This window comes from Microtus ochrogaster, chromosome 16 (genome assembly GCF_000317375.1).
Source record: "Microtus ochrogaster isolate Prairie Vole_2 chromosome 16, MicOch1.0, whole genome shotgun sequence".
Taxonomy (NCBI): domain Eukaryota; kingdom Metazoa; phylum Chordata; class Mammalia; order Rodentia; family Cricetidae; genus Microtus; species Microtus ochrogaster.
The window spans coordinates 45207062-45218901 of record NC_022018.1 but is presented as its reverse complement, the minus strand read 5'-3'; positions in this window follow the sequence as shown (position 1 = coordinate 45218901).

Below are 11840 nucleotides of genomic sequence, written 5' to 3'. Positions count from 1 at the left end.
GGGTTCGATTCTCAGCCCTGAAAAATAATCAAGATGAGAAAGTATATGCAAAGTACTTCCAAAAATGCCTGGCTTATACAAATACCTCAAAACAACCATTATTGTAACATGTTTACATTCATATGACTGAGACCTAAAGTGCAATAATGAAAAAAGCATATTTTATAAAGACTGTCTAATGAAGGAGAAAGAGACAGAAAGTATAGATCAAAAGGAAATGAAAGACATACCAGTTTTTTCCAGTGTATGAGACTTTATTATATACTGATTCAAATGAATTAAGTACTGGCCAATGGTATAAGGAATTATGGCTCACTTAAAACATAAGAACCACATAGAAATCATAGTTTTATAAAAGAAAAGTTTGGGGTCTGGGGATGAGAACTTCTCTAGCATGCATAAGGTCCCAGGTTCCATCCCCAGCACTACTGAATAATTAACTGATTGATCAATTAATTAATTTAGAAGACCTGGATGGGTAGAGCGATGGCTCAGAGGCTACTTGCTGCTCTTGCAGAGAATGAAAGATCAGTTCCCATCACCCACATCTGGCTCACAGCTTCCTGTGACTCCAGTTCCAGAGGTTCAAAGGCCCTTTTCTGTTTCCATGGGTACCTGTCTATATGCGGTGCATATATACTCATGCATTCTCTCTCTCTCTCTCTCTCTCTCTCTCTCTCTCTCTCTCTCTCTCTCTCTCTCTCACACACACACACACACACACACACACACAATCACAAAATAAAAATTTCTAAAAAAGCAACTGGGGTTTGACTTGGGTTGTCAAGCTTGGGCAACAGGGGCACTTACCTGCTACACAGATTCTATTTAAACCCTGATCATGTATTTCCTCAAAGAGTCTTTAAGTGTTGTCAGGAGGGAAGAAACAGCCTGGTATGCTCACAGATTTAAAATTTATAGCATGGGATTTGTTTTAAGCTAATATAGGACAAGGAAGGTTAAATGATGAAGTGTTTACATGAATCAAGACTTGCTGTTGAGTTGATTCTCAGTCCCTTTGTGCTATAAGTATAATAAAACATCCCAAGAGGAGTGGTTTATAAACAACAGAAATAGCTGCCTGGAAATTCTGGAAATGAGGAAGTCTTAAAATTGAAGCACCAGTGAATTTGGTACATAATGGGGGCCCCGTTTCCAATCCACAGACCACATCTCTTTTTTATGTATTTATAAATGTTATAAGTATTGTGTATGTATGTAGTGTGTGTTGTGTGTGTATTGTTTGAATAGTATATATATATATATATATATATATATATATATATATATATATATATATATATATAGTGTGTGTGTGTGTGCATATGTAGTGTGTGTGTGTATGTGTGCTCTTGTGTGCACGTACATGTGTCATGGTGCATATGGAAAGGTAAGAGAACAACTTTTGGGAGTCAGTTATCTCCTTCCCACATGGGTTCTATGGATTGGACTCAGATTGTCCAGAGTGTAGTACAAGCCATTTCATCTAAAGAATCGCCTCACTGGGCCCAATAGAATGCATTGCTTTGCTGTATCTTCTCGGGTAGATAGATGGTCAGGAGACTCTATGGGGATCTGTTTTATGTAAACATTGATCCCAAATAGGGTGCAGTATTCTTGTGATAGTTCCTCTTTGTTGTCAGCTGAGCTGGCTCTGGAATCCCCTAGGAGACACTCTGGATGTGTCTGTGCAGGCATTCCCAAGAGGGAAGACCTGTCCTGAATGGAGATGGCTCCAACCCCTGGAGATGGGTCCAGGTCTTAATAAAAAGAGGGAAAGGAGGAGGCGGACATCGACATCCATCTCTTCCTGCTTCATGGCTGCAGAGCAGTGTGACCAGCAGTCAGGTGATCAGCTGTCTCACGCTCCTGCGGCCACAGATACAGCCTCTCTCTCCACTACATTCTCTCTACCCTTCAAATGTTGACCAAATCAAAGCCGTCCTTCCTTAAGTAGCTCTCACAAGGCTTTTGTCACAACCAAGTGGAAATTAGCTAACACATCTACTTAGCACCCATTTAGCTCCCAAGGAGTCCACCTAACCCCATCACCTTGAGGATTCTTTTCAACAAAATGGATTTAGGAGAGACACGCCCAATCAGATGTATTTACTGTGGCTGATTTCCTTTGGGAAGCAGACGAAAAACAACTGCTATAAGGGAGAGCATATTTCTCTTCCTCCCTCCCTCTGAATATATGTGTGTATGAGAGAGAGAGAGAGAGAGAGAGAGAGAGAGAGAGAGAGAGAGCGAGCGCTGGGCAATGGAACCATTCCATCCCCTGAAAAGCCATCAGAACTAGAACAAGTGACCCTGTCGGTACTTTCTGCTCCTGCATGAGCCTGTGGGCACAATGTCAGAAGAGAAGCAGTGAGGCCTAGGGCAGGGGTTTGCTTGAGCCTAGGACAACTCCCTGGGGCAAACACACCTGGCTCTCTGAAACGGGGAAATAAAATGATAATGAGTAGTGATGACTATCGTTCAGTAGCAAGAAACCAGACTTTTAGATATCTTTAATGAGGAAGGCCTGAAGAAGGAATTTTTCTCTTTGTGCATGCGCATGTGTATGAGTGTGTGTTTATGAGTGTGTGTTTGTGTTTGTGTGTGCGTGCATTTGTGTGCATGTGCTTATGGGGGACAGACATCAATCTCAGCATCTACTACTTGTGCTGGCATCACAGGCTCACATCACCATGCAGTGCTGGTATTGCAGGCTCACATCACCATGCAGTGCTGGTATTGCAGGCTCACATCACCATGCAGTGCTGGTATTGCAGGCTCACATCACCATGTAGTGCTGGTATTGCAGGCTCACATCACCATGCAGTGCTGGTATTACAGGCACGCACCACCACGCAGTGATGGTATTACAGGCTCACACCACCATGCAATGCTGGTGCTGTAGGCACACACCACCATGCTAAACTTCTTTACATGGGTTCATAGGCTGGAACTCAGGGGTCTTCATCTCGTACAGCATACACTTTACTGAGTCATCCCTGAGCCCCAGCAGGCATTTCAGTGTTTTACATACTTAAGGAAGTCATCTTTTACGTCACTCTTCCATCTATCAGTTGGTACTGGTATCACAAGAAAGCATGTCTGGGATTCTTGAGTGATCCCCAAAGGCTCATGTGGTAGGGACTTTATCATCAGCCCGGCACTCTGGGGAGATGGTGGAATCTTTAAAAGGTGGGACCTAATGAGAGCTTTGGGGTCATGGGAGTCATGCCCTCAAGGGGAGGTTTGTGGGACCTTGATTTCTTCCTCTCACTTCATGGCCAGAGGTGAACAGCTGTGCTGCACCATGCTCTCGCTGATATGATGCCCCTTGCCACAAATCCAAAGGCAACCGAGCCAACACCCCTTGGACTGAACCCCAGATGTTTGTCCGCAGCAACAGAAAGCCTATTAGCAAAGCTTGGTTATGAGTAATTTTCTTTTTAAGCCACCTTTGAGAGGAAGCTAGAGGAAGTAAAGAAAAACACTGAAAATTCCTCGATAGCCACATTAATTAACACATCATCCCATCCAACTGTTTCCTCCTGGGTCTGAATGGCAGGCCTCCAATTCCATCGCACAGCACAGTCTCGGCTTGTGGAGCCCAGAGCCGTCTGTGTACATCTCCAGAGAAAGGCTTCCAGCCAAAAGGTGGGGATTCAGTGTCGGCCGGCACTTCAGGAGCATTCCCTTCACCATGGCATACAGGGTTTTGTTTTTAAATTTCCAATGTGAAAAAAAATAAAGTTTTTATTCAGTTGAAATGCTTATAGAGTCTCAGTATCTGAAGCCTCGGCAAGAATTCCTGAAACAAAATTATTTCATGACACTCAAATGACATTCAAATGCACATTGAAAAATTATTATTGTTAGTCTACACATTCAACGTCTAGATCCCGAATAATCCTGTATTACTACTAACACTGAGACCAAACCCATATGGTTTTAAGTTTTTCCATCTGTATTGGTTACTTTTTCTCATAGTTATGGTGAAAATGCTGGACAGAAGAACTTTATTTGAGCTCTTGGTTTTAGAGTGCTCTGTCCACAGAGGCCAGAAAACAGACAGCGTGAACATGCCAGTGTCTGCCATTTGTCCCCTTTTCTTCTTTACTGTCCAGAACTCCAGCCCATGGGATGGCACCACTCAGGCTGAGTGTTTCCCTTTTTGTTAACCCTTACAGACAGACACACCCAGAGATGTGCCCCACTGGTCTCCTAAGTGACCCTACATCCAGTCAAGTTGACACTGAGAATTGACTGCCACACGCTCTTACACACTGGGATATCACGAGATGGGAACACCGCTCAGTTGGCTCTAGACCAATGGGTATTTTTCTGGAGGGTGTTTTATAATAGATGGAACGTTTTGACTGATTTTTCTTGTCTCGTGTGATGAGATTAGGAATTTGGGCAGGGTTCAGCTCTTCAGAAAATCAGTGAAGGGGCTGGAGAGATGGCTCAGTGGTTAAGAGCATTGCCTGCTCTTCCAAAGGTCATGAGTTCAATTCCCACCAACCACATAGTGGCTCACAACCATCTGTAATGAGGTTTGGTGCCCTCTTCTGGCCTGCAGACATACACACAGACAGAATATTGTATACATAATAAGTAAATAAATATTTTTTTTAAAAAAAAAGAAAATCAGCGAAGGTCACTGCCTCAACTGAATTTAGTAGGCACATGGAGTGCAATGGAAGGCCCAAGAAAGTCTTGCTCACAAGATTTACATCTGATCTTTCTTCACAGCGGGACTCCTCTTTCTATACTATGCCCCATAATTCAAATTCCTGACTTCCTCAAGCAAAGACAGAAGCTGCTGGCACACTCAGACGTCTAGACACAACATTGGTGAATGCATGGAGATTTCTGCCTAATTTATTGGTCATGTCAAACCACAATGTCAGACCAGGCTTAAGGAGAGGGGAAATAGAGTCTACCTCTTGACGTGCTTTAGGAAGAAAAGAAATTGATACCATACATCTCTGGTTGGTTGGTTTTGAAACAGGGTTTTACGTGGTCTAAGCTAATTTTGAACTATTTTTTCCTCTGCCTTCTACCTTCAAAGTGCTGGGATGCTAGACATGTATCACCATGCCAGCTAGTTGGTTGGTTTTGGAGACATGTTCTCCATAGGGTCCAAATTATTCTCTCACTCACAATCAGCCTGCCTCACTTTCTCAGGCGCCAGGTTATTAGGTTCATTTCCCCACATCTGGCTTTTAGAGTTATTTTACTAATTGAGAGGAAGTTTGATATTATTTAAAAATAGGTTAGGATCAAATACAAGTTAGGGCAACTCAAGTAGATGGAAGACCTAACAGACTGTAAACAAGTTGACAAGCCAGAAGGGTGTGCACATGTCAGGGTGTGAGTGTAGAGGTCAGAGGGCAAACTTGGGTGTTGGTCCTCGCTTTCTCTCTTGTTTGGGGCAGTCTCTGATGTTTCACTGCTCATACTCCAGGCTAACTGGACTGAGAGCTTATAGGGGTTCTCCCCTTTTCTCCAGCCATCACACCACAAGAGTGCTGGGACTACAGGTGGCCACTGTTGTGTCTGGCTCTACATGGGTTCTGGGCATCCGAACATGGATCCCCACGCTTGCACAGCAAGCATTTACCCATTGGTGCATCTATCAGCCTTCTCTTCCACTATTTTAGAGACAAGGGGTCAAATAAATCCCAGCGTAGTCTTGCATTTGTTATGTAACTGAGGTTTGCCTTAAAGTCCTTGTCTTTTTACCTCTCCCTTCCAAGTGCTGAGCTTATTAGCGTGCCCCACCACACCTGGCTATCATTTCATGTTTAGAATTTTCATTTACAACTTACTTTCTGGAGAAATAAAGATTTAAACTAATCTCAATAAAAACACAGGTGGATGTTGATCGAGGTGTTTGTCCCGCCTGTTCCCACAGCCGTTAAGTCCCAAAGAAACACACAGAGGTTTACATTAACCACAAACTGGTTAGCCTATTAGCTCAGGCTTCTTATTAATTCTTATAACTTATATTAGCCCATAATTCTTGTCTGTGTTAGCCACATGGCTTGGTACCTTTTCCAAGGTACCAAGAGGAAGCAGTCGCATCTTGCTTCCTCTGCAGCTGGGTGACAGCTGCAGACTGAATCTTTCCTCTTCCCAGAATTCTCCTGTTCTCATTGCCCCACCTCTACTTCTTGCCTGGCTACTGATCAATCCGCATTTTATTAAACAAGTCCAAGAAACAAATCTTTACAGAGTAAAACCTTTGTCCCACAGCAGGTGGATGCCAGGCTGGTGGCTCACACTGATAATCCCAGTACTTGGGAGGCTGAGGCAGGAGGACTGCTACAAACTTGAGGACAACCAGTCCCAGGTCACCCAGTGCTGCATAGCAAGACTATCTCAAAATGAATCGAAGCACAAGCATAAAAATTAAACATGGGTGTGTTTACTTTTTGTTTTAACCTTTGCCTTTTTACTTGAGTACAGGCTGTTTACCTGTTCCTTAAAGGATCTAAGTTAGTGTCTAATTGGTTGTACGAAGAATTCAGAATGTGGCTAGACATTTGCACTTATGAGTATGTTGTACTTTCCGAGAAATGTTATTGGAAAACACGTCCAAGAGATTGTCTGGCCACTGAGCAGAGCTTAAAGAAGGAGATAAAATTGTGTATTTAGTCAGATGTTCACCTAGCAAAGTCCAAAAGCTAGGCAATGTTTGCTAGGGAGACAGGAGGTGGAATGAGCATTAGGAGAACTGGGTGCATTCAAAGTTGCATAACAAACATGACAACTATAAATGCTGGGCCTCTAAAAAGACTGTTCTGTATCAAAGGTCAGGAACTACTAAACTTCATTTAGGAATGTCCCGTTGCCTTTGAAGCATGAGGCATCATCCTTAGAGTAGCTGAGCCCAAATCATCTGGCAACATCACCAGGCTTCACCCAGTTTCACATCAGGACAAATGATTGAGACAGATACCTACGAAGTATATGAACATCAAAGGGCCAGGAACAGAATCGATGACTTGGCCCCACACTTGCTAGCTAACCTTCATATATGTGCACTTCCTAGAATTTAGTCTCTTGCACAGTGAATTACAGCTATTGCCAGACCTGGACAGGCCCTCTAGGCACCAGGTGGCACTGGTTTCCTCACTGCTGGTACTACATTTGAGAGAGTGTTGAAGCCTGGAAAACACAAGCTACAAATGTGCTTAATAACTCAGACAGTAATTTTTGCTTTTGTGTGACTTAACTGTTTTATGCACATCTCATGTCGTTGTGATCACTGGAGCCATGCATCCAGTTATTGTCTGCAAATGTGTCTGTTCTGTATCATGCAGACCTTGAAGGAGGAATAGCCACATTTATTTCATTTCATCCATTTAAATGCCATCATTGAGTTAGTGGGGTTTTTTTAAGGAACTATATTTCCAATAATAAATAAAAATAAGTATACTTTCGGAAGATCTCTGAGCCCAATTTTTAGACATAGAAACCCTGGGTACCATGGGGTGAACAGAAATAACAAAGACCATGTCTGTCTCTAGTATGAGCTGAATGTTTAAGACAGTTGAGCGTTCGTATTTTTAGCTAAATACAAAACTAACCTGAAGCATCTGAAAAACCCATTACAAATTTCCCTGTAGCAGAACTAATTTTACTTTGATGTTAGATTGTATTTTGTCCCAGGAGTTCTATCATCCACATGCTTTAGAGATTTCATTAAAAACTAAAATAAATAAAGCCCTCTTCATGACGGACTCTCCTGCCTTCTGTCCCGTCCCCTTTAGAAGCACCGCACATGTGAGCTCTTCTGGGGTTTTCCTCACGCATTCATTGAAAGAGTCACTCTGTTTTTGGAACGATCAGAAAAGGAGTGAAAACAAGTTGAGCAACAGCAGCTGACGTGGCAGTGTTGATGTGGGCAAGTATTTCCAAATACTATTTATTCTTTTCTATTTTTTTTTTCTCTTCTGAGGCAGAATCTTGCTATGCAATCACCAATTAGTCCCAAACCGGCGATCTTCTTGCCTTAGCGTCTCAAAGGCTGGGATTTCAGGCATGCCTCCACTCCCAGCTTTATCCTTGGCCTGTCTTCACAGCTCAGTTTTGGACTTGCCAATTAGTAAATCCACTTTTCGTTTTATACCTGGCGCTTACCTTGTGTTCCTACACACATTGTATTCCTTAGGTAACTGAAGAGTATATGAGAAGGTGTTTCTTTTCCAAGAATCCTAGCTAGCACATGGAAAAGGAGTGTAGGGCTAATAGAATGCTTCAGTTGTAGCACTAAGGAGTCAGTAGTGTGGCCATTTACTGTTACCTAAACACAAGAAGCGTGACAATCAGGTTTTTGGGTTGTAATGTTTGGTTGGTTGGTTCGTTGTTTTTGTTTTTTACTTTCCTGATTGAGGGGGGAGGGGGGACCACTACCTCATCAAGAAGTCCTGTCAAAAACCTAACCTGAGCCTGACCAAACTTTTGTTATAATAGCTAAGCCAAAAGTCACCGAGCTCATGAGCTCATATGAGTAAGATGCTGGCAACGAAATCCAAACTGCTGGACACTCTTTAGTCCAGATGATTGCATTGATAGCTTATCCACTGAGAAGAAAATGAAGAGACGGATGAGGAGAAATGAGGTTAAAAGAGATTTGGAAACAGAAAAACTGAACGCAGCATCAGGAAAGGGGACATAAAGTAACTGGAAAGTTGTGCGTGCCTAGTCTATGTTTAGTGACGTTAAGCAGTTATGACCAATTTTTAAGACATCGCATAGTATTATTTTGACTGTGATTTTGTAAAAATTATTTTTATCTTTCGGGACATACTAAAATACTTACAGTTAAGATATTATATCTTTTTTTTTTTGCTTCAAATAATGCAAGGGAAGTAGATGGAGATCTAGATAATACAAGGTTAGTTATAAGTTGCCAATCCTTGAAGACGGTGTCTTAGGGTTTCTATTGCTGTGAAGAGACGCCACGACCACGGCAACTCTTAGAACAAAAGCATTTACTTGAGGGGTTCTGCTGTACAGCAGGGTTTCTTAAAGGAGCGATATCGGGCTTTTGTTCTTGTTTTTTAAGCTTTCTTGGGCTCTACATGGAAATTTGAGCCGCGTGTTGGTACGTCAAAATGTAGTTGTTTGGTTTTTTACTCTTTTGTCCTTTTGGCTCTTTGTTCTTAGGGGGCCTGCCACCCAGCTCCCAAATAAATCAGACACAAGGAGACTTATTCTTAAGTATAAATGCCCGGCCTTAGTTTAGCTTGTTTCTTACCAGCTTTTCTCATCTTATCTCTTCTACCATTTGCCTCTGAGCTTTTATCTTTCTCTATTTCTGTATACCATACTTTCACTCTTACTCTGGTGGCTGGCTGTGTGGCTGTCTGGCCTGATGCCCTCCTGTCCTTGTTTTATCTTGCTCCTCTCTTTCCTTTCTCCTTCTATTTATACCCTCTGCCAGCCAGCCCTGCCTATCCTTGCTCCTGCCTCACTATTGGCCATGCAGCTCTTTATTAGACCTTCAGGTGTTTTAGATAGGCAAAGAATCACAGCCTCACAGAGTTAAACAAAGGTAGCATAAACAAAAGCAACACATCTTTACATGATTAAACAAATGTTCCACGGTATAAACAAAAGTAACACACCTTAAAATAATATTCAACAACAGTATGTGATGTATTTTTATCGTGGTTCCTGTGGCAAACCACCAAGGCTTTTCAAACCATTGAACACCATTGCATTTTTTCGTCTCTATCTTCACTAATTTATTGGACAATAGAAATGTTAATTACTTACACCGAGACCAATCCCATTTTGTTTACCTCTGTGCTGGTTGGTTTTATGTCAGATTGGCATAAACTTGAGTCCTTTGGGAAGAAGAAACCTCAATTGAGAAAATGCCCCCACCAGACTAGGCTGCAGGCAAGCCTATGGGCATTTCCTTTTTTGACTGATGATTGTAGTACGAACATCCATCTCCCTTTGGGTAGTGCCACCCCTGGGGTGGTGGTCCTAACCGCTGTAAGGAAGCAGGCTGAGCAAGCATGAGAAGTAGGCCAGTAAGCAACACACCCATGTGGCTTCTGCTTTGGTTCCTGACTCCAGGTTCCTGCCCTGATTGCCTTTGATGATGGACTGTGACAAGGAATTGTAAGCAAAATAAACCTCTTTTCTCGCCCCCCCCCCCACCACAGTTGATAATGGCTATGGAGTTTTATCACAACAATAGAAACCCCAAGTAAGACAGGAACCAAAGGTTTACTTTGGCTCATGGTTCATCATGGTTGAAAAATCATGGTAGCGAGATTGTGAGGCAGTTGATCCCATTATGTGCACAGTTAGGAAGCAGGGGAAAACAAATATTAGTCTTTAGATCACTTTCTCTACATCCATGTGATGGTTCAGTCCACATCCAGAGTTTGTCTTTCCACCTCATTGGAAACTCTCTGGAAGCATCTTCACAGACTTGCCCAGGGGTGTGTCTCCTAGTTGGTTCTAAATCCTGTCAAGCTGACGGTAAAGATGAACCATCACAGGAGGTGCAGAAAGAAGAGATCTTCAGATAACACACACACACACACACACACACACGCACGTACGCACGCACGCACGCACGCACGCGCGCGCGCGCGTACACACACAGGATGCCAGCCAGTGCCTATACTTCCCACTTCTGATCATGGTGGGTACTGGGTGGTCATGGCGAGCACATGAATACTGGTTCAGGATTTCAGGGACTTGTGGTTTTGTGCTGTCACTATTAGCTGCCAGTCCTCTGACTTCTCTCAGATACACTTTCCATACGGGAAACAGAAAATATACAAAGAAAGAGAAAAGGACTGTTCCGTTCTGCGCTCTACTCGCCGAGAGCTATGGGAATTAGGCTGAAAATTTAAAAACACACACATACAGACAGAGACAGACAGGGCCACGGGGACATCGTTGATACAAGAGCGCCAAGAACGCCCTCTTTATTGTGCTCAGGGGCAGCTTCTATAGGGCTCTGGCCACGCCCCAGCTCTCGAGATCTTTCACCTGCAGAACCCACTGCCCTGCCATCAGGGTCTCGTGCTCAGAGCAGCTACAGGCTGCTCAGAGCAGAGGAAAACAAGTTGTTGATGAGAAATTCAGGTTCTGGTGGTCAGGCTTAGGATTCTTAGCATTTTTATGATCACCACCTCTTTGCCCATAGAGGTACCTAACACCTGTGCATGTGTTTCAAATTTATCACATCAGCCGTCAAAGAAAAGTGCGAGCTCATTCTGAAGTCAAAAATGAAAAGCGGTCATGTGACGCACAAAGGCCTGGGATCTAATTCTGTTCACTATTAACGAAGCACTGAATAAGCCGCCTGAGCCCCCGACACTGTCCGGAAGTAAGATCTTCTGAAAAGGCCACTTTAGACTGAATATTGGTGCCAATATCCTGATGACACCCAAAAGGTATACGACTTATCACTTGTCTTTTTTTATTTACTTATTTGAAACAGGGTCTCATGAAGCTCAGGCTAGTGCTGAACTAAGAAGCTAAGGCTGACCTTGAACTCTTTCCCACGCCTCCTGTCTCTGCTCCCCAAGTACTGGGATTGCAGCCGTGCACCCCACTAGTCCTCTGTATCGGGTAAACCTGCGTGCCCAATTCAAATTACCTGGCACCTGGCATTTACGCTTAGCCTCGCCCTGCCCCTCCTCGGAGACCGGGTCATGGAGAGTGGAGGAGCTGCAGGTGGCTCCTCCAGGGGCCTGTTCCTAGACGCGCCTAAGCACGAGCCAATGACGCTAACTGTACTTGCAAATCCCCGCCCGGTCGGCAGGGGGCGTCGCGTTGGCGCGGGCGGGGGCGCGCGCGGA